Below are 25,025 nucleotides of genomic sequence, written 5' to 3'. Positions count from 1 at the left end.
GTATAAGGATTCCCATTCGCTAACCCATATGGATAAGCTTTCAGTCTAAAGGCCATCAAGGAAAAAAACCACTTTAGATAAATAATTACTTTTTGTATTTTTATACCTAGCCACCATACTGAAATCTCATAGTAATATTTCAATTGATTCTCTTGACTTTTCCAGGTATACAATGTCATCTACAAGTAATAATGAATTTGCCTCCTCCCTTTCAATAATTATAACTATATTAAGTATTTTTTTACTGATTATGAAAACTCCAATAAGTAGCAGAGGTAAGGCCACAAACATATTCATGGCTTTCTAATTCCAGGTCCAGGGTTCCTTGCTCTTTATTGTACTAACTTGACATTACTTCTAATTTCTTCCTGAGAACTCCTTTTCTGGTTAATATTATGCATTCTTTAGTATCCTATTCTATGCCTCTTTTTAATGTTTGCCAAAAGGATGTAGGCATAAAGTTATGATATTCATTCCCTCACTTGTTTCTCTGGCACACCATCTCACACCATCTCACAGCATCATCTAAGGAGAATTTACTTTACATTGTAGTTTAAGCTTTCTATTCTACTTGAAACAAACACTTGGAATCAAAGAATACAATGCTGAAAGGAATTTTTAGAAGAAAAACAAAGTTCAAATTATATATGTCAGCAGAATCTGAATAAAAGTTTAGTTAATAAAGATTAAATCTGCCTTATTACTTATGAATCATAAAATAAATGCATATTTATATACAGTAAATTTAAATAAAGTAAACAAATTTTAAGAGTAATTATTGGGCCTTGCTTCATTTTCGTTAAAGAAAGACTTGTCCCTATTTCTAAGAGATTTTTACTTATATGACAATATCAATGTATGAATCCATTTATCAAAGTGGATTTTTAAAAAATTATCCAATGGCCATAAAGTTAAAACCTACTCAACCCTATATATTCACCCATTAATTATCTATATTCCAGAGTTTTGAACAAAATCATACCACAACCTATGCCAATGCTTTCCACCTGAGTTTGATAGCATGACTCAGTCTACAAGGCAGAAACAGACAACATACATAGACTGCTTGTTACAGAACTTAGAACAGTGCCTGGCACATGTCAGCTACAACTGCTGCTGAACAGTGACTACTTCTAAATATACTCATATTAATTATAAATATGGCCATAGGAATAATTCAACCATACAGAAAAAAATCCTGTTAGGAGACAAATACTTCACTCCACTCCTTTTAGTCTATTTTCCAGGTTTTGTTCCAGTGAGTAGGGTCACACCCCCCACTTATCTAGGAACATCTTTCCAACCACTCCCCACCCAGAAACACTGTAAGATCTCAACATGAGAGAGAGTGTTAGGCTCCTTGTAGGTTGCTGAAAATTAAGAGCTCATTTTAAAAGGAAATTTTACACTCCAATACTTCCAATCTTTTAAGCTGATTTACCCATAATACAGAATACCTGAAAAATAAAAAGGAATCTCATGTGAACCAAAAACATGTTTTTTCTTCTTAATTGTGCTTAGGTTTTAAACAAACTCTTCCCAAACTAGCCTCTCTCCTCTACTTCCCATATTTGTCAGAAGCAGCAATTTTCTTTTCAGCCCGAAAACTGAAGTTACCTTGTCTTCTCTTGTCTTTCTTTACCTTTACCCAACTCCTTCAAATCTCATCCATCTTATAATTAACATTCCTCAAAACACAATTCCTGAGACTCTCTTCTCTAGACATTCAGTACAGTCCACTATCACTTCCATAGTTCTAAAATCCAAAAAGTTCGTGAAAGATTTTTTCATGAAATTTCATATGGGACCTGACTTAGTGGTGGCAAAAATCTGATTTGAACTGATGTAAGGCTATTTATAGGTTTGATTTAGCCCACTTATTGTGAATATTTCCACATTTCACTGCAGAAAGATTAGTGTTTAATTACAGGGTGATGCTTCAGAACTTGTTGGGGGAGTTATAGAATATACAATATACACGTTACCTTTCCAAAATACAAAAAATTTTAAATTCTGAAACAGTTGGTCCCAGGGTTTCATAAGGTATTGTGAACCTATACAATATTATTCCAAGAATCCCAATTTAGGTACCCTATTCTTAACTTTCTTCCTGATACTCTACTGTATACCCATGCATTTCAGCCCCCATACCACCAAAGTCTATAATTTTTTCTTTCCAAATATCTCCTGGAATTCTACTGTACCCCTGCTGTACCACACTATCCCTATCATCCAACATCTAAAGGACCAGACTTATAGCTTACCTCCCCGCCACCAAGGTATTCCTACCTGACCTATAAGTACAGTATAACATATTAAAAAATGTTCCTATATAACTACTTTAAATACTTCACTTAAACTTCTCACACAAGAACTTAATAAACTGAAACAGATACATAATAAGAGGGTAAGGATAGAGATTGTGGAATTATAGATGCTTTTTGTTACCTATTAAACTTTAGTTTATTTACAGTTAACAACCACAATTGTGAAGTAGTCATATGCATAAATTATACCTAGAGATACCCACAATTGCACAGTAACATGAAAATATCTGTGCTTTTCCATTAGTAATAAAGACACAGGTAATGCTAATATGACTGTGGTCTGCTGCTTAAAGTTGTAATAGAAGGAAACGCTAAACTTCAGTAAGAAGTTAATAAAAGTATAAAGATGCCATTTTTTTTCTTACCCAAATGCATGAACTCCTCTAAATTCTATCCTCAGGCCCCTCCCTTCAGGGTCATGTACTCTAAATTAAAACCCCTCTACTGAATCTACCTTATTTCCCATCAGTCCATACACCCTTAGGAATCCAGTCAGACTTGTCTTAGCATGTTTAACCCCCCTTTCTTTCCTTACTAGATACTGCCCTTGCTTAGAATGCCATTTCTCCACCTTGATGCTTATCAAAATCCTAATTACCTCTTCAAAACTGATTCCAGTTTACCTTCTTCTTGAATCCTTTTTCTCCTCCTTCAGCCCACATGGATTTCTATTCCTAGAACTACTTATGTACCTGTGGGCCAATGCTTCATGATTCAACATTTAATTATTCTCTTACAGTTCTACTTCTGTGTCTCATCATCAAAGTTATAAGATCCCTGGGGATATAGGCTATGTGCTTAAATATAGGACACTGTCTATATATAACATAGGCACATAAAATGCACTCAGTAAATAAAGTGCTCTCAATACATCAAGTATTAGAAGATCATTTGTTTGGCAACTTCAAGTACCAGAAAACATATCAAGAAAAGGCCACAATTTCCAATAAGCAGCTAAAAGAGATTAAGCTATATAGTTCACATCTGCTGGAAACTGGACACTCCTATTATGTCAAAAACCCAGATGCTTATTTACTAGGCAGCAAAGAATCCCAAGTAATAAATAAGGGAACTAGTGCTAAAATAAGCAGAAAACGATGATTCATTCAAAAAAATTCTGCTAAACATGTACTATATGCCAGGCACTGTTCCAGAGTCCATGGATCAATTCTCATACAGCAACTTTGTGCCAGGCCATGGACTAGAACCCAGGCTTCCTATTCATTATGAAGCTCTGAAACAACAGACTGTTTCTATCTTCCATAAAAGGCTTAGTATGTGGAATGGGGGGCTGATAGAGGGGGTATACAGCGGGAGTGGGGAGGTGAGGTATCCCTATTTCAGAAGGCAGCAAAGAATATAAAATAAAGAAAAAGATTTGGTGCTATAAATATCTATATACTTATATCTATATACATATATTTTAAAATATCTATATAAAATCTATAAAAAATAGATTTTAGGGTAAGTTTCAACGATCTAATGTAGAGTATTTATTAACTAATAATATGAGATGGATGCAGTTTTACTGTACTCATTGATTAATATTTTAATCACAAACACTATTAAGTTTTGTTTTTCTTCAGAGAGCTCTACCAAGTTGCCTCATTTATTTTGTATAAAATAAAATGTATCTACCAGTATCTTGGAGGTGGGGTGGGGTGGTAGTGATGATGGTGGTAAATAGTGCTCCAAGTAATCTTTTGATTGGGAAGAAGGGGCCAAAAGAGGATAATACGAGTGTGGGTAGGAAACTAGGACTTGCTCTCCACACATTTCAAGTTCTACTGTTGATCATGACTAAAAAAAAGTTGCTTTTCCTAAAGGGAAGTTCTTAGGCTAATAGTAATGGAATTCAGAGAGTGAGTGAGTGAATGAGGGGGAAGGGAGGGGTGGGAATGGAACAAGTAAATTAACAGCCTCACAATACCATGCTAACAACCTAAAGTCATCTTGTCCAAAATTCAACTCACTGCCTCCCACCCAATAATGTATTTCTCTGTTAATTATAAATAGCATGATTCTGAAGCTAGAGACCTCAGAGTCATTCATGTCTTTAATTCTTCTCCTCTCCACATACAATCAATGGCAAAATTTCACTGAGTATTCCCACAAAAACATCTTGCATTCATCCCCTTCTCTATTCCCACCACAATGTCCTTGTTCAGGTATCTGTTACCTGGACAATCACAGTAACAAAATAACCTTTTATCCCATAGCTTATTCTACTCCGAAACCTTTCTAAGCTGTATTTCACAGCGGTAACAAATTTACTAGCTTCCTAAAATCCAGGTTGGATCATGTCCCTTTTCTCCCCAAGAGAGGCAAGAGATTTTGTAAAGTTATACTGTACTGAATTTCAGTAGAAGGTGCTGACGCTGACCTAGGGAATAATGGATAAGAGGCAAGAAGAGAAGAGACTTGAGTACCTTACCTACAACTTACAATAAAAGATTCAGAAAAGTTAATTAGATAAAATGTAGGAAAGAACAGTTATCAAGAAAGCCAAATAGTTTTAACAAAAATGATTACATAAAATTTTAAGTTTGTTATTTTTATAATAATATTATAACAATAAAATTTCTATTAATAGCTTACATTTATTAAGTGCTAGGCCTTGGACCCAATGATTTATAATGCATTCACTCATTTAATGCTCTCAATAATCTTGTGAGGTAGGTACCTGAATATCAGACTCAGTTGATTACACACTGTTCTCTTCCACTAGAAAAAGGATTATTTTATACAGCTGCCTTTCCTTATTCCCCATGATGCTTATAACAGAGCACTCAACATTCTTACTACATTGGTGTCAACAATACCAGAGAAAGCCATTCTTCCCATAAACTTTATTAATTTGTCATGGACTAACACGATATATATCTGTACATATGTATATACAGATGTGTACACACATATAAATACACACACACATTATGGATCTGGAAATAAAATAATATGGCTTTAAAAAATACCCATTCTCCTGGTATTTAAACCTACATTGGAATAGTAAAGGTTCAGGGTATTTTTATTTTATAAAGCTCAAGAGTGAAAAGGTATATGAAAATGCTTTTGTAAGTATAATTATTACTGACAAGAAACTTGTGCTATACCTCTACCATGCACCTGGAGATGTGGAGAAAGACTAGAAAGAAGGTAGACAGATGAACACCCTTTCTTTTAAAAAGTGCACAATAAATTTGCTATGAGACATGCTACTATGGATTCAACTCTAAGCCCAGCCTACCATTTGCAATGCGTAACTCCATTCAACACAAGAAGTCTGGGCCAAAGTTTAGATGAATTTACAGAAATCCATTACCACTAGGGTAAAAAGAACAAACAGCAAAAGGCAGAAGAATATGTGCCTCTGTGACCCTGAGTTAGTGATGCTGCAGTGGATGGGTACATTCTCTAGAAGTGGAATGCTTATTTGAAAGCATTCCTCAACTACTTAGAGGTACTACTCAAAGGTACTACTCAGAAAGGACATTCAACCATAACCTGTACTCTGGAATCTCAAAAACTCATTAACTTTCAAAAACAAGCAAGTCTACTAGCTTTAAATTTGGGTAGTTCATTCACTCCTTCATTCATTTGCAAATATTTATTGGGTGCTCAAGTGCCAAGGCATTGCACTAATGCTGTAAAAAACATTTTAGTGGGAGAAACTGAAAAGTAAACAGACCATTATAACACAATATGATAAATACTGCAATGGGGGTAAATAAAGTGCTAAAAATATATAAATTATCTATAAGAAAATACCATTATAGCTAATAATCAGTTACAACAGAAAAAAATCGTTTTAAAAATATTTTCCTGAATACTTCAATACAAAGTAAATATATCTGAGTGGGACTTAGAAGACACGTCTTTTTACCAATTCTCTATGACCGAGGCTCGCTCTCTCTCTTCACTGATTTATTTCTGAATTTAAGTCTCTCTTTGCTAGGTATTTTGCATTCCTGTTTTTAATTTTTGTTTTTGATCTAGCTCTCTGGCAGTTTTTATCTATAAGAGAAATGTAACAGAAAGCCATTCAGGCACTTAATAATAGTGTCAAACCCTTTTCACAATACTCATAGAGCTATTTCATTTTATAAAGATTTAGGACAAAGCTTTGAAAATTGGTAAGACTATTAGATGACTACTATTATAGCAATCTACCAATCAAATAAGTATAATTAAATACATACTAAATATCCATCCCCCAAACTGTCTCTCAATCACATAATTTCTGGTATGCTTAATGTCTGACATACAAGTCTGTTGGTAAACAGAACCAATTCAAATTTTCACAAAGTTCTTCTTCACATGCTAAGAGAATCTGGCTTTTTGTTAACAAACCATAAATAACAGTACAGTAAACAGAGAGCAGGTACAGGTATAGTTTTTAACAAATACCACTATAATTTCTTATATATCAACTCAACTGATGACTCTCCAAATTTACATTTCTAGCATGAATCTCTTGCCTGAATTCCATCCATATATAGAATGAATCACGTAAGTGATATCACCAGTTATATGTCTAAAAGGCATTTCAAAGTTAACATGTCCAAAAACAAGCTCCTCATTGCCTAGCCCAGTCTAACCTTGCTTCTTCACCTCTTCCCCAACTCAGTCAACAGCAACTCCATACTTCCAATTGCTTGGGCCAAACATTTTGGAGTCATCCTTGAATTCTCTTTTCCTCAAATCTAATTCATCAGCAATTACTTCCCATATAGAGTCTGAAACATATCCAAAATCTGACCTCTTCTCACCCTTTCTTATTACCACTCTGGTCCCAACCACCATTATCTCTCATCTGGATTACTGCAATAATTTACTGCAATAATTTCCAATACAGTCTCCCTGTTTACATTTCTGCTCCATCCCCATAGTCCACTCCACACAGAGCAGTCAGAGTGAATCTTTAAAAAGGCAAGTTACCAGAAGAAAAGCAATAGGATCATATCAATTGATACAGAAAAAGCATTTGACAAAATTCAAGACACAGTCATGACAAAAACTCTTAACAAGCTAGGAATAGAAAGGAAACTTTCACAATCTGATAAATAGCACCTACAAAAAAACCTACAGCTAACATATACTTAATGGTGAAAGACTGAATGCTCTCCCCCTATAAAGAACAGTTTGTCTGCACTCACCACTCCTATTAAACATAGTACTGAAAGTGCTAGCCAGAGCAGTAAGGCAAGAAAAGGAAATAAAAGGTATACAGATTGGAAAGGAAGAAGTAAAACTATCTTAGGCTGGCAGGTTAGCTCACTTGGTTAGAGTGCAGTGTTGATAACACCAAGGTCAAGGCTTCAGATCCCCATACCAGCCAACTGCCAAACGAATAAAAAAAGAAATAAAACTGTCTCTATTCACAGACACATTAGAAAACCCACTGAACGTACAAAAGAACTCTTAGAACTGATAAGTTAATTTAGTTAGGTCTCAGGATACAATGTCCACCTACAGAAATCAACCATATTGTCATATACTAACAATGAACAACTGGAAATCAAATAAAAACATAATACCACAAACAATCACTCCAAAAAGTACATATCTAGTTATAAGTCTAATCAAACATGGTCAGGATTTGTATGTTGGAAACTATGAAATGCTGATGAAAGAAATCAGAGACCTAAACAAATGGAGAGACATACCATGTTCATGGACTTCAAGACTCAATAAAATAAAAATGTTGATTTTCCCAAAACTGATCTACACGTTTAATGCAATTCTTACCAAAATCCCAGCAGGACATTTGTGTAGACTGTAAATTTTACATGGAAATAAACTAAAACAGCTCAAACAATTCTGAAAAAGGAGAATAAACTTGGTGGAATTTCACTCCCTGATTTTAGGACTTACTATATAGCTACGTTAATGAAACAGTATGGTACTGGTGGAGGACAGACACAAAGATCAATGAAATAGAACAGAAAATCCAGAAATAGATTATAATTATGGCCATCTGATTTTTGACAAAGGTGCAAAAGCAATTCAATGGAGAAAGGATAGTCTTTTCAACAAATGATTTTGGAAAACTGGTCATCCACATGCAAAAAAAATGAACCTCAACCTAAACTTCACACCTTACATAAAAATTAAATCAAAATGGACCATACATCTATATATGTAGGACGTAAAGCTTTTAGGATACTTTTAGAACAGGAGAAAATCTCTGGGACCTAAAGTTGGCCAAAGAATCCTGAGACTTAACAAGAAAGGCACAGTCAAAAAATAATGCAAAAACTGGACTTTATCAAAATTAAGTTTTTTTGCTCTGCAAAAGACCCTGTTAAGAGGATATAAGCCACATATCAGGAAAAAATATTTGTAAATCACATACTCAACAAAGCATGTGGATCCAGAATGTGTGAAGAACTCTCTAAACTCAACAAGAACACAAACAATCCCATTAGAATAAGGGCAAAAGACTTCCACGGACACTTCATCACACAGGATATACAGAGAGCAAAGCAGCACATAAAAATATGTTCAAAATCACTAGCCAGTATGGAAATGCAAATTAATGCTATGATGAGATGTCACTACACACCTATTAGACTGGCTGAAATAAATACTAGCAATACCAAGTGCTAGCAAGAATGTGGAGAAATTAGATCTAATATAGCCTAAAACTGAAAACCCCAAAGTCTTTCAAATTAGTGAATGGTTAAACAAATTGGTACATCCATATGATGGCACATTTCTCAGCACTAAAAAGGAATGAACTATCAGTACATGCACTAACACTGATCGATCTCAAGGGCATTATGCTGAGTGGAAAAAAGCCGTACTCAAAAGGTGGTATTATGTATGATCTCATTTACACAACATTCTTGAAGTGACAAAATTATAGTGATAGGGAACAAACTGGTGGTTGCCAGGGGTTAAGGTTAGAGATAAAGGTAAGATTATAAAGGGATAAAAGAAAAAAGGAGTCTCTTTGTTATAATGAAGCATATCCCGACTGTGATGGTTACATAAATATATACACATGATAAATGTTATAGAATATACACACACAAACAATAAATTAATCATGTTCAAAAAAGTGAAGAGAAAAAGGGCTAATTGGATTCTATCTTAAAACTCTTCAGTGGGCTTCCCATCTCATCCTGAATAAAATAAAATAAAGCCTTCACTGCAATTTAAAGACCCAACAAGAAAAGCACAAACCCACTTGGATCTCATCTTCCCTTCTCCTCATGCACTCAGCTCCAAGTATACTGGCCTTCCTGTTGTTCCAAGACAGTAAGCATGCTTCTACCTAAAGGCCTCTGCATTTGCTACTGCCTCTATTTGGAAAGCTCCTTCCCTTTATCACTTCATTCAAATACCTGCTCAAAGATCATCTAATCAGGGAGAACTTCCCTGTCTCCTCTCCCTATGTAAAATGATGTCTTTTTTCTCTTTCTCCTTCTATAGGAACATTAAAACCAACAAACAGAACTCAAACATCTTCCTGTTATTCCCCGCTCTGTTCTGTATTGGTGAATGTCACCACTATGCACCCAGGAACGGATTCCAGGGTATATGTGATCCTTACCTTGCTTTATCACACTCAGTATTCCCTTCTCAAATCCATCACCTACTCTTACTAATTACCCCAGGAACCACAGCCTTAATTCAGGTCCTTATTAACACTCAAATAGATGATATAAAACCTGCCTCTCCCTAAGCCTGGCTCTTTTCTAAAGTATTCTTTACAAGGCAGCCAGAGAGTCTCTCTAGAACATTAATTTAAGAACTTGCCTTCCATCATTTACAGCATAAAGTCAAATCTCCTTTACAGAGAACACAAGTATCTTCACGTTCTGTCTTCTAATTTTCCACTTCACCTCTTATTAACCTACCTTTAGTGCCTAATGCACAGCGGAACTACTCACAGTTTCTGAACACATCTGGACTTACCTACCTACATCCTTTATGCATGCTGTTTCTGCATGTCTGAAAGGACCTCTCTACCACCCAATGTGTATCTCTCTTCCTTGCCTATCTGACACAGACTTAGATGGGCACCTTTCCTAAGAAGATTTCCCTGTCATATTCTTTCATCCCTTACTGAATTAGATGCTCCCTCCTGTAGATTCCTGAAGTATTTTATGTTTAACCCTGTCACAGCATTTGTCACGGTACATCATACATGTCTGTATACATGTCTCTTAAGGACAAGAACCATACCTTACTTATCTGTCCATCCCTTTCACCTAGCAAAGTACCTGACACACAGCAGGAACTCAAAACTACTGGATAAGTGAGTTAGTTTGAATAAAGAATGTAGCGATGAGACAAAACTGAAGAATGAGCAAGGCAAGATTTCCTGGGTTAGCCCAATACTCTGCACAAGTATGTCATGGAAGGCATATAAAATAGACACTATAGAGCTACTTTGTATTCTTTTGATCATGTGATATCCTAAATGTTGAAGTACTGATCAGTAGCTTGGTTTGGCTAAGATCGCCAGTTCAATTTTCCTATGAGACAGTTACCTTCCCCAAAAGAGTACTTCTTGTTCTACTTGCAGAACTATAGCAATGGCTCTGGACAGTCATCCTGTAAATGTATGCCTTTGTTCATGAGAGGAAAATCTCATGAAGAGAATGAGGATGTCTCACTCAGGCCAACCAATCACCTCAGCTAGAAAAATCTCAAAGAGCACGCAAGCCCAACCAATATGTGCCAATGCACTTTTATATATAAAAAAGTAGAATCACCATACGTGGGAATTTTCTTTTGAAATCCCCATTTCCATTTCCTAGAAAATCATTATAAAAGTGGCAAACAGTACTTTACTCCAATGCAATTCAGGTACACGCTAGTCACACGGTAAACAGCAACAGTTACCCTCATTGCAAATATACAGTACCTTATTTCCAGCAACTTTTATTTGACATGGATCCCTTAGATAGAATTTTTTCAATTCTAATAACTTCTTAACTATAGTACCTATGTACATATGCTTAAATTCTGAATAGTAGAAGCCCATGTTTATCAGTTCACTAATTACCTTTTAATAATTTACCAAGTGTCTATACCATTATTTATGCTCAATGGATTAATATAAAACATACAACCTGTTCTGAATTCTTTTAAAAAAGCAACAATTTTCTTGTCTATATTGCTATCTTCTCTATAATTATTTTCTAGTGATGACTTAGCATCAATAAAAACCTATAATCAGAAAATTTTAGTATAAAAGAAAAGCATAAAAAACAAAATAATCCACAGAATGTCAAAAATAGGAAAGCAAGTATCTATATAATAAGCTTTATACCATAGATTTGAATATTATTAATTTTTAAAGAGGGGTTTCTTCAATTTAAATTTTTATGCAATCTATTAGTAGCTTTGCTGCATATAAGTTAAACTCTGTTGCAAACGGCAAAAAAGCAAAATTAGTTTGCTGACCTAATTGTTACTGGTATTAAGTAACCCATCTTAAAGGATTTTAAAATACATAGGTTTTCAAAATGATGGTATTTAATCAAAACAAAAATGTAAATTTTGTGCATATACATACAAATAATCCTTCACACTATATGTTGACTATTGGTAACAGCAAAATTATTCAGCTATAAAAACAGGACTGAAAAGACCAATATGTGCCTCATAGTTCCTTCTGCAATAATATGTCATTCATCCGATGATTAATGGCTGGATCCCCATCACTATTTGTGCTTTTGGCTTTATATTACAGATTGCACAAAAACTGCACATGTGTAAGACTAAAAAATATTTACTACCTCTAGGATAAGAGGTTTCATAGACATACACTACAGAATGTTCTAAACACGTAATAAAAGGCAGTCAGTTTTTTTAACTGTTTCATTAGCAACTACAGCAACTAAATTTACATTTCAGTAATAAGTTATTTGCATTACTATAGGACCAGGAAGAGTTCTGAAGTTCAGTAAATAATCAACAGACAAATGATATTATTAATATGTTAAAATATTATTTATAAAAACAGCATTTAATACTACCTAGTACAGCAAAATATTCTACAACAATCACACCAGTTCACTCAATGGATTAAGACAAAAATGTTTTAGAAAAAAATCAAAGCAAAAAACAATCAGTTAATCAAGTAATAAACATAGGGAAAGACAGCATTATTTCTCTTTTGAATGTGAAATACAGACACAGAAAAGAGTATTACTGAAATAACTGAAAAACTTACCTAGCAATTGAAAACAGAAAAAGTACAAGGATCATTTTATACAGATAAAGTGGCACAATTTTTATAGTATTATATTTAACCTCGTATTTGAGGTGTTTTCAAAATCTGATCCATGTCAATTTTCTAATGCTTTTCCTACAAAAGAACTAAATTATGGATTTGTGGACTAATTTCAAATTGAAAATGCAAGGTTTTTACACAGGAGCAGGCAAGAAAACTGCAAAGACTTAATAATCTGCATGTTTATTCTGTGAATAAAGAAAATAAAGGTGATGTTTATTTCATCCTTCAAATTATTTTTTTCATTCTATCTGTTGAGGAAAAATGAAGTGAATAGATGCCCTGAAGCTAACATAGCAAAATTCCAGTGTAAATTTACTTCCCATTATTTAAGCTACATAGCTCATGTAACTAGAATAAGAATTCACCTTGTTCTATTTGAAAGATTAATACTTTCTATAATTAAACTTTGCTAAATAGAAGGTGATCAAAGTAAAGCTAATATGAGAAAGTTGCAGGGGAGAAAAGCTGCTTGAAGAAGCACAGGGTTATCATAGGATATAGTTTACATTTTGAATGCTACTGATTGACACCTACTAGGTTGCAGGTAGGTACTAGATAACATAAGAAGTACAGAAAATGTGTAGTTAAAACTACCATGGCAAGGTAGGTATTACCACATGCACTTTTCTATTGAAAAGTCCTTGGTTTAAAGAGTTTCAGTGACGCCTAAGACCACATAGCTATAGTTAGCAATAGAACTTGGGCTAATATGACTTAAAAGCCCAGGTCTTTTATACACTTTGCTGACTCCCAACACGATAAATTAAGATATTTAGTTAAAGGGGGGAGGTTGACAAGCTGACAACAAAGAGATCAACTCAAAATCAAAAGTAATATTTTCCTCAGTTCCTTAGAGAGTTGAAACCAGGTAAACTCCCTTCTACCCTTCTCTTCTTAGTTCATATCAGAATTATTACTTTTGTTGATTTCTCTGAACTTGCCTGGGGTGAGAACAATGTTCTGCAAGGTCAAGTTGCCGAGTTCAAGTTTTCATTTGTATTAGCAAGTATTTTTCTCTCACTAATGAAAAATGGAAAATTATTCCACTGAATTGCTCTATACTGATGAAACAAGCAATATCTTTGGCTAGGCTGTCTGGCAAACTGACAGGAAGCAAAGTTGTGATGTGCTCAATTTTGCTAACACTAAAAAGATTAACATTAAGATATTAAAGGTCAAAAGAAACTTTCCTTGGGGCTGTCCAGTTAGCTCAGTTGGTTAGAGCATGGTGTTGATAACACCAGGGTCAAGGGTTGAGATCCTTATATGGGTCAGCTGCCAAAAAAAAAAAAAAGAAAGAAACTCTCCTCAACATAAACAAATGTCAGAGTAAAACTTTAAGCTGAAACTCAAAATAATATATTATTTAATGACTCAGCTGAAAGTATAGTTAATAAGCCAGGGAATAGGAATTTATTAATCAAAAACTACTGTTTCACACAACACTTTCTTTAATGGATTAATTCTTCTGAACAATTCTATTAATAACAATCAGTATTCACATATTTCCACATTTCTTTAAAACCCACATTTCCTTACTCTTTCTGTTGTTTCTCTCTCTTTCTCTGCAGGACCTTTCCAACCTCTACTTTATTATTCGGCTTTTGTGACTTGCACTAGGAGCTCTGGTACTAGGCCCATTTTTGTTTTTCTTCTGAAATGAAACAAGAACACCATTTTCTTTAAAAAGGCAGTTAAAATACACAACAAATTCTTATACTGTCCTCGTCTATTGTACTCATTTGTGGGTAAATCTGACTTCCTTTCTGAAGCCACTCAAACTGACACCTTGCAGCAGTATTTCTTTCCAGTGGTATATTGTTATTGTTAAAAACATGCAAACAAACAAAAAACCACAAGAGTATCAAGATACTGAATTATACGTATCTCATTTCAAAATAGTATTGTGGCATACCAAATTTGAAAATAAAGCATCCTATATATGCTTTGTGGAGAGTTTTTTTAAATCCAAAAAACATTTTGTATAAATTGACTAAAAGTCTTAGAACTTGACAGAAGTCTTAAATTTTAGTAAAGTTCAATTTATTATTCTCTAGGTAGAGGATAACTTGCAATGGAACAGGAAAAAGCCAACTGGTGCTAAGACGTAAACATCTGATGAATGGTTACTGTTAAAGTGAGGGGTGGAGTGTAGTGGGATGTTTCCCTTTTTTGTGAAAACACCAATATTTCTTACATAGGAATGTAAGTAAATGACTGTGCTATTAATTCATAAAGCCAGTACAAATCTACAGTTTCATTGAAATTGCCTTCAAAAGACAAGATAAACTTGTCCTTTAACAGTTAATTAAGAGCATATAATTATGCATGAATTACTTTTCTACTCTGCTTTTAAAAATTGGTATATCATTTTTTCACTCTGATGTCAACAACACCATAGGAATGGGTTAATGAACACTAAACTAGCTGCAAATAATTGATTTCTTCCTTTCAATTTCAAGGATATTTTTCAAATTTTTGGCTAGATTCAAAAAACACAATTTAGAAGACTTAGTATAACATCTTAGTCTCTACTCAAAACCAGAGTTTCAAAGACTTAAGTCCCGTGCAGCCACCTTTCACACTCAGGAGTTTTCTACCAAAAAGAGTTGTGATATACAGAAAAACTATCACTAACAACTATTCCACATTTAATGCACAGTATTTCTTGAGCTCCTCACTACAGGCCAACCACTGAAGATACTGTGAAGTAAATACTGAATACTGTCCTTGTGAAACTGAGTTTAGGGATCTCCCAGTCTAAAAATGAAAAGCATTGCAATTTGAATGGCTATTGCACTCTTCCCTCAAAAAACTCATTCACAATTTGCATTATTTTCTTTTATTTTTGTAAAAATTTTCCTTAATACTTTGTAAATTCTTTGAATCATCCCTCTTCAAACAGTAAAGAAGTAAAATAATGACAAAAGCAAACATTTACTGAATACTTACAATGTGCCAGGCACTGTACTAAATGTTTTACAAGTATTTACATGAATTGAAGTGATATACAATATTTGTTGTCTGCTTGTCAAAATGCTGAGATCCAGCTCATCAACCTATATGACAAGATACAGCACAGTGTTCCTTCACCAGAAAAAGGAAGATCGTAGGTTTACTCCTGATATTACATTGACTGGATAACATGCAAAAATTCTCCAGAAAGTACTAGTGACCGTAAGTTACATTTGTGTTTTAATTAACCTTATGCTATTAGACAAGACTGTTAGTTTTTCAAATGAAATATATATTAAACAATGCCCACACAATGCTATGAGAGCTTCTTGGAGGGTCACCAACTTCAGCCAAGTCTGTTTTATACAACTCCAGATGTGCAGTAAACTAAAAAGTTGCAATTTATTGAGCCCCTACTATATATAAGATAATTTACATGAAAAATATAATTTAATCATCACAACAACCTTATAGATATTATATTCATTTTATGGAAAAGAAAACAAGCTAAGAGAAAGTAAGAAATTGTAACTGGCTCCAAATCTAGCAGCAAAGCTAGTAAGCAGCAAAACCAGGATTCAAACCAGGAGAGTAAATTCCAAAATTTTCTACAGAGCCACAAAGCTTTCTGAAATACTAACAATAGGAAATCGCTACTAATTCAAACTCTGTAACTTTGAAGTATAAATGTAATTGTGTTCTGAAGTTATAAAGTATTCTTAATCAAGTAAAAAAATTAATGTATGGCATAGTTTTTGCTTTTTAAAATTAAGGATAATATCCATTATGTAGTTTTTAAAAGATCAAATAAGCAATATTTATTCCCTATCCCCCTTTTCTGTTTCATTTTTCTCTACAGTATTTTTTTTCTCCAAGACACATTATATTTTATTCATTTGTTATGTCCTCTACCACTAAAATGAATTTTTGTCTATTATTCACTACTGCACCTCCAGCATCTGGAAGAGTCACTAGCACATAGTAAGTGCTCAATAAATATTTGTGAAACGAATGAAAGCCTGGCATGCAGTAGGCATTCAATATTAGTTCCTTTCTCTTTACTATGCAGGATACCGTTTCCTTGATGCCAAATTCTGAACTGGAATCCATGATTAGAAATATAATAGAATTCCTTATTAAAGTTTTACATTAAAAATGAATGAGTGAAATAAAAAAACCACATTCAGCAAAACTTCATGTATCAACCATCATCAGGAAAGAAGGGGGTCTATGTAAATTAAATTTTGAACAAATGTACTTTTAAGAGTCAAAACTTCAATCAATTTTCATAGAGATCTTTTATTGATATTAACATCCACAATTTTACTTTGCAGCAACTCTGACTTGGATCTCCTTGTGAAATATCAATTTGTCAACTGACACTTCTCACTGTGCTCACTCCTTTCCTAAGGATTAGGAAAGTAGAAAGTAAACATTTTCTATAAAATGACTGAATAAAAATCTGAGTGAACATCTAAGTGAAATGTATAGCTTCAATTGCAGGAGCTTTGTGACCATTATTCTGGCACTTCCTTTTTTTTTTTTTTTTTACTAGAAGGCCAAAAGTAGGTAAAGCATCACTTACTAATAAACAGGCTCTTCTAAGGGATGAGACACTTGGAAATCAGACAAAAAAAGACAGCCTTTCCCCCCTGAATCTTATCTTGATGACTCTTTAGTTATCGAGATCACATTCAAGTTTAGTGATTAACTAAACAATGTAAAAAGTACAGTACCTGGCAACTCTTAAGAGTACTCAGAGTAAAAGAGCCAACATTATGCCTATTTTTCACAATGCACTAGGTTCAACATATATACATTTCATTCTAAACAGTACTTTATGAAGAGAATTTTCCTTACAGGAATAATTATGGAAGTAGAATAAACTTTTATTTCTGTCAAGACACAAGACCAATGATGTTAAGACACTTACCCAAGTGTAATGTGTTACTAATATTAAAGAAGCAATACTGACATAATCAGGGATCTGGGTAGTGCCTATTTAACTACTCAGTTTAAAAACCTCCTTATTTCATTAGATGTGATAACTGTACGCACTTCTTACAATATCCTTAGATGAAGGCAAGTGCTTCTTTCCACTAGAGAGAGGACCAAGTGAGGAGCTATTTTAATCAAATGGTATTGGTTTAAGTTAAAATTTATTTTTCAGGAACCGCTGATCAGATGAGACTCTGATCATTTTACCCACTTCTTAATGTCTTACAGGTTTTACTATGAGACAGTTCACTAAAGAGGGTTCCAATGGCGGCATTTCGTCAGCGTCCTTTGCAGAATACTTTTAAACTCGGAAAAAGTTATTCCATTCAGTCAAGAGAAAACAGAAATAATCGAGTATATTCAGTGGCTAATTTACTTATTAATTAACATACTTAACTTTCAGTTTGATTCTTTAAAGATTTAAAACGTTAAGCACCTTCTATTAGAAACTGATTAGACTTAAGGGGGGAAAACCCAAACAGAAGTTCTGAATCACTGGAATTTTTGTTCTATTTCCTGTTAACACACTGATAGATAGTACCATCAATCAACATATTCGTTCCATTCACGTTTTTTAAAAGCTATAGGATCCTTCTTAAGCTGACTGGGCCCTAGTTTAGTGTACAGCTCATTTATCTGACAATTCTCCCCAATGCGTCTAATTAGAGTGCTCAAAGTGTACAATAAAATCAAAAGCAAAATTTAAAGTTCCAGATTGTCAAGATTTAAAATCACTCGCGATTTCACTGTTACAAAGAATTTAAAGGTATTTTTTTTGAGAAAGTGTCAATAGTCTGCTACTGTACGAAGAGTGTGGTAAGCAGTAGTAGTGTAAAAACTGAAAGCAAAAATTCTATTCCATGACCACCAAAATTCCCGGCCAAATGTGAAACTGCATGATAAGCAGCATATTCTTTTGAGTATGCTAAAGCAAAAACGAATTCCTTTTATAAAATATGAATCAACCTGACCCTAAAATCTGATACTTTACAAACTTACCTAAAACACACAAAATGGTTGCAAAAAACACTGCCCCACTGTTGCCTTGAAAACGACCTTAGTGTTCAAGAACTTTCCAATGAATAAAGGCACGGAACAGCCTTTCGCATTGGGAACCTGAATTTCACGAACTACGGAGAAATGCCCTGTGAAGCTGCAAATTCCCTCCACTCTCCTGGAAACCCCTCTTATCAGAAACATTTGAAGAATTTCTCCACAACAATTAAGCTGACTTGAAGAATGGAAACCTAACATCTCAAATATACTATATATGGAATGAAACAGGGCCAAAAACATAAATACAAACTCACACGGTCTCTGACACTGATACACAACTCTGACTGAACATCCCACAGCATCAGCAACAGAAAGATCCACCTGTCACCTATTCAGCCATGCCAAGAGACCCTTGCAACCTCCCTACCTCAACCACGACCTTAGGGTTTGAGACTGATCGGAGAGAAAACTAGAATTATCCTGTGAACTCTAAGGGGCCACATATTCATCGTGGGGCTTGCTCCCCACTTCAAAGAAGACTGCAGAACCAAGATCGGAGAGGGAACGATGTTCTCCCCCGGACCGACCCCCACATTACTCCCTTGTTTGTCCCCCAGCACCTCCGCCCCTGAGCCATCTTTATCCAGACCTCTGCTCCCCCAAAGGTGTTTTCCCTCCCGCACCCCCACCTCACACATGCCTAGGGGCGGGTAGGGGGGCACCGGTGCAGGCAGGGGCCCTCCCCACCCCACCCGGGGCTCTCCCAGGCGCTCGACTCCAATGAACCTCCCCCTCCCCCACCCCCCCGGACCTCCCGGAGCCCAGGCCCGGCCCGATGCTCCCCACCCCCACCCGGCTGGAGAACTTGGGGGGCCTCCCTCTCTGCCTCGCCACTAGGGGAAGGGGAGAGGCGGGGGGAGGAACAGCGCGTGGAATAAGCGGACACCCCGCAAGGGCCTCGCGAGGAGGCAGAGCCGCTTCCAGACGAAGGGGGGTGCGGGGAGTGGAGGGGAGAGCCGGGCTGGGGATCCCGCCGAGGCCCGGCAGCGCTGTCCGCTTACCCTTCGTCGCCGCCGCTTCCCCCTCCTCCTCCTCGGCCGCCGCCGCCGCCTCTCCCACTAGGGCAGCCGTCTCCACCGTCGCCGCTGCCGCCTCCGCCACCACGGCCGCCGCCAGCGCCGCCGCCGCCTCCGATTCCACCCGGCAGGGGGGACACCTCAGCCCTCCCTCCCTCCCCGCTCAGCCCCCTCCGATCGGCCGCCGCCGCCAACTCCCTCCGGCCGCCGCCGCCGCCGCTTGTGGCTGAGGGGGAGGGGAGGGGGTCGGGCTGGGTCGCCCCGCCGGCGGCTGCTGCAGATCAAAAACGACGGCTGGGCGGCGTCCCGGCTCCCCGGTTCCCGGCTGCGGCTCGCTCGGCCTCCCTACCTCCCTCTGCCCCCACCCCCCTCGCGCTCGCCTGCCCTCCCCCCACCCCCCCAGCTCTCGCTCGCTCTCGCCGCGGCTCGGCCAGCCCAGTCCAAATCAAAATACTGTCACACAATATGGCGGCGCGGCGGCCGGCAAACACCGCGAGATCTGCGGCCCTGCTGAGGCGGCGGCTGTGACGAGGCCTCCCCCAGCCGGGCGGCGGGGGAGCGGCGCGGGGATGCTCTTTCTCCGCCCCGCACCCCTCCCCGGACTCTCGCGGTCGCCACGCCAGTCGTGCTGAGGCCCGCGGCAGAACGCTGGCCTGCGGCTGGAGAGGACCCAGGACCCCACTTTTTTAGCCGGGCCGCCCCTACTGGGGGCGGGGAGGGAGGTGCAGGCTTTTCCCCTCCACGGGGGCCGATAGCCGTTGGGGCTAAAGGGAGAAAGGAACTCAAGCTCCCGTGTCAGCCGCACGTCGCGGAGGCGCTCGCCGGGTCCGGAAGCGGGTGGCGGGACCTGCCGGGCTGCGGGCGGCGCGCTCGAGTGGGGACCGGGGGTCGGGCCGGACCCCGCGGCGCTGCGGCCGCTGAGGGCAGCAGGTGGGCCCGCAGCAGAGGCGGGTGTCCGGGCGCGGCGGGCGGCGACACACCCCCTTGGAGCCCGGCCGCCCGGAGGCCGCCGGCTCACTGGAGTGACCCGCGCAGGAGACCAGAGTCGTCCCCAGGCTGTCCTGGAAGCCTCAGAACTCGCAGCTTCGAGTGTCGTGCCGGGCTGTGACTTTTCTTGAGCAGTAGCGGGGGGAAAAAATCTACATGCTGCAAGAGCTTTGTTGTTTCGATTTTATTTTAATTGCACGTTCCTAGAAGTCCTAGAAGCAGAGCCAAAGACACTTTAGCTTTGAGGGGAGATGGGGAGACTGCAAGTTTCTATCTTCTTTAAGAAATATTTATTTAATTTCGCTCTGGAAAACGTGTTTAACACGCAGACATTTCTTACAATGTAAAGTATTTATTTAAAAATTCTAGCGCTTTCACAATGTCCAAAACACTACGGCATTTTTCTGTCCCTGTCCAAGATGTCGGTATCCCTGCCAGTTTCTTACTTGAAACAACTCTTACTCCCTAGAAAAATCCTGAAAGACCGTTTTTATTCTTTATTTCCAGTATGAGCGCTCTAGCTACAGTGAGTTTGTTGTTATTATTATTATTTTAAAGCATCTTTTAAGAAGTATAGCTTTTCCTAGAGTTAATGTTCTTTCCCCACTTGTTTTTGCCTCACTCATGATTTAAAAATACCTGAAACCTTGGAATGTAGCACCAATTCAAAACATTTACCACTTCTTTAAAAAGCCAAAAGTGCTTATGATTTATTTACAATACCAGAATTTAAGTACTTCCTCTCGTTTGGCTATCGATATCATGAAGAGAAGGAAGAGAAAATTAGGATATAAAAGTGGAAAGATTCTATAGTTTTAATTTATTCACTGGGAATAAGAGATCTTTGAACCTTGACACTTTGCATCAGTTCTCTCTGAGAAATTATTTCCCTACTCAGTGGTAAGATAATTAATGAAATGATTTCAGATAAATTGAATCCATTATGAAGTAAATTTCGTTTGTCTCTAAAATCGCTATAAAGCACAGAACCAACAATTTCTTTTGAAATGATAGAATATGTAATTTATGGAAAAATATTTTATAAATTTATGAAATTTGCATTTACGTATTTTAATAGAAAAATAATTCATTATAAATTTGTGAATATATAGGTGTGAGTAGATCAAGTCTAAGAACCAGTGGGGGGGCAGAGAAGGTATATGCAAGAATACATCCTTGCCCCAATACTGAGGAGCTTTAACCTACATCTAATCATGAGGAATCATCAGACAGACCCAAGGAGAGGAAAATTCTATAAAATAACCAGCAGGTATTCTTAAAACACTGTCAATGTCATAAAAGACAATAAAAGACTGCTGATTAAAGGAAACTGAAGAGACATTGCAACTAAACGCAATGTGTGAACCTGAACTGGATTCTTTACTGGAGGGGGAAAGTGTTATAAAGTATACTATTGGGATATTGATGAAATAGAAATATGGACTGCAGATTAAAGTATTGCATCAATGTTAAATTTCATGAATATGTATGAATGTGCATATCCTTGCTCATAAGAAAACACAGTGAAATATTAAGGGGTAAAAGGATATGATGTATGTGATTTTCTCCAAAATGGTTCAGTAAAAATAAATTTTATATACACACACATTCACATCTGTCACAACTGTCACACACATATACAGAAAGAGAAAGAGAATGATAAAATTTTAAACTTGGTGAATCTGGGTTATTTTGAAATTTAGAAAAAATTAGGTGAATCTGAACATTTCTTACTATTGCAATTTTTTGGTGAGTTTGAAATTATTGCAAAATAAATAGTTTTAAAAAACAAAGAGCTTCAGACTGCAGAGAGTTCCTTTATCTCACTAAGGGGAGTAATGTTAGGAGATGAGAGATAAATAGATGATAGATCCTTTCACAGTGGAACCAGCCATCTGTTCCTCAGTACCACTGGAATTTTGGTCATTCAGCTTTTTCTTTTTCTTCTTTAATCTACTTGGATATGGTACAAAAATAGGAATCCTTACTTACATTATTTGGTAAGTGTGATTTCTGTATTTATTGATTCTGTAAATATTGTGTCTATTATCTTCAAGAGTTTGTGAAGGAAATAAGAAGGAATAAAACAGACTGCCTTTCAGGTGCTCTCTGTAGTGGTTACAGAAAGAAAAAAAAAGATATAATCCCTGTACTACATTCAAGAGCCTTTTACTTTGCTGTAGTACTGTGCTATCTGATACTGTAGCCACTAGCTACCTGTAGCTATTTAAATTTGAATTAAACAAAATTATAATTCAGGCCCTCAATTGCACTAGCCACATTTCAAGTGCTCAATAAAGCGTGTGTTCTGTCTTCACAGACAGTTCTATTGAACATTGATACAGGGTGGACAATGATAAACACCATAGAAGCTTAGGGAGGGGAGATTACTTTGCATGGGGTGGGAGTGGGAGAAGCATCAGGGAAAGTTTCAAGAATATTGCATAAGGGTGGAAGTGGAGCACGAGTATTCTAGGCAGAAAAAACATGAACAAAGCAGAAAAGGGAGAGGTATACAGGAGGGATAGCATTTAGTGATGTGTTTCTGTAACACGAAGTATGCGAAGGAGGGTAGGGTTGTATAAACTAGTGCTGAGCTGCTGAGCCTGAACTATTCTCTAAGCAACAGGAAGTCACTAAAGGTCTTTGGACGAGACTAAAGACATGATTAAATAGTTCTTTAAGAAGAATAATCTAGCAGCAGGAATATGGATTAGGTTTGAAGGCATCAAGACCAGATAGCATTGCAGTAGCCCAAATGAGAGATAATGAGGAGTTGATAAAGTGTGGTCTATTGATAAGAATATTTTCAATGGCATGTAACAAATCCCAATTTAAAATGGCTTAAGTAATAAAGAAATTTATATCTCTCGTATTTGGAAATTCCAAAGTAGAACAGACTTCAAGACCGAAAGATTCAGAAGCTGCATAATATCATCAATGGTCGGATTCTTTCCATTTCTGCTCTGCTATCTTGGGTGTTGCATCATTCTCTGGCTAACAGCAAGATGGTAGTGGTAGTTCCAGGCATCCCAAACCATAATGTCCAGAGAAAGAAGAGAGATGGTCTTAAGAGAGGAAAAATGTTTCCCAGAACCACTCTCCCCATCCCCCAACAGACTTCTCTACCCATCTTCTAGGCCATAGTTGAATCACATGCCCATTCCTGAACCATTTCCTGATCTAGATGGTGAAACAAGTGCTGAGGAATCAAAGATGGAAAAATAAGAGTAAAAGATGATTCTGAAGGTTTGAGCCAAATGAGTAAGGAACATAAGAGGAGAAGTTATAGGAGGAAAGATGATGATTTTTGTAATAGTCCTTCTGAGTTTGAGATGTCAAAGTGACATCCAGCTGGAGATGACCAGCAGGTGAAATATGAGGCTAGAGCTCAGAATGAAGATCACAGCTGGGGATATGCATTGGAAGTCAGTAGCAGAAAGATAATAGGTAAGGCCGTGAGATTGCCAAAGGAGAGGAGGGATGGGGTGGGTCCGTGACACAACCTTGGAAGAAGAGGTGGAAACAGGAAATGTATGGTCAGATAGGGAGGCAAACCTGGACCTCGTCTTATACAGAAATTAAGGGCAATGGGACGCAATTTTAAGAATGCTGCCAGTGAGTGTTAAGTGTTATGGAGAGATTCAGAATCATGCTGTCTTAGAAACACTGGGTTGGCAACTAGAAGGTCATTGTGGCCTTTAAGAGAGTTGTATTAGCAGGGTAGGAACAGGTACATTTCAGGAGTTAAGGTGTGAGTAGATGGGTAGGTAGAAGCATAAAATAGAGACTATTCTTTCAAAAAGTTTGGGAGTTATGAAAGGGAAAGCTATATAGATGAGGATATTTATAGCAGCATTTATAAGACAAAAACTGGGAGCAACTGACATTTCTGAATATATTATTGTTTTAAAAATTTATTGTATATGTACTTAACTGTATGTGATGCAGCCATTAAAAATAATTATGAAGGTTATGTAGAGATATAGAAAGATGTTACTGTATAATATTAAGTGAATGAAGAAAATAGAAACCTTTAAAACCCCCAAAACTCATGGATTACAACACCAAAAAGTATATGCATGTTCATATAAACATGCTATAAGGAAAAACATAATTGTCTTTGAGGGGTTGGAAATAGGTTGTTTTTCTGCTATTTTCCAATTTTGTATAATATTACAGAAATTTTATAATTGAAATGCATATGCATATATTTAAAAATATTAGTTGGCAAAGATGGAGATGGTAATCTGAAGGAACTGTAGGGTTGAAAAACGTGTTTTGTTTAATTGTTTTGCTTAGGCAGGGATTAAGGGACACTTGGCCATGTTTATAGGCTGTGGGGAAAATTTTAAATAGAATGAAAGATTGAAGGTGTAAGAATGAGATGATGGATACAAAATTTCAGATGCGAGGAGAGATTGAATGCAC

General features: G+C 37.1%; 1 protein-coding gene across 3 annotated transcripts in view; it reads right to left on the bottom strand.

The window, feature by feature from the left end:
* Positions 1–19,950, bottom strand: part of TAB2 (TGF-beta activated kinase 1 (MAP3K7) binding protein 2) — an 82,752-nt gene extending 62,802 nt beyond the window's left edge. For all 3 annotated transcript variants that reach the window (XM_063097639.1, XM_063097640.1, XM_063097641.1), the window contains exon 1: positions 19,593–19,950. The gene's annotated coding sequence lies outside the window, so the exon portion shown is untranslated. The remainder of the gene's footprint in view (positions 1–19,592) is intronic.
* Between the last annotated feature and the right edge of the window lie 5,075 nt (positions 19,951–25,025).

The sequence above is a fragment of the Cynocephalus volans genome, chromosome 5 (genome assembly GCF_027409185.1).
Source record: "Cynocephalus volans isolate mCynVol1 chromosome 5, mCynVol1.pri, whole genome shotgun sequence".
In the NCBI taxonomy this organism is placed as follows: Eukaryota; Metazoa; Chordata; class Mammalia; order Dermoptera; family Cynocephalidae; genus Cynocephalus; species Cynocephalus volans.
Note: the sequence above shows the minus strand (reverse complement) of the source record. Positions and strands in the feature narration are given on the sequence as shown.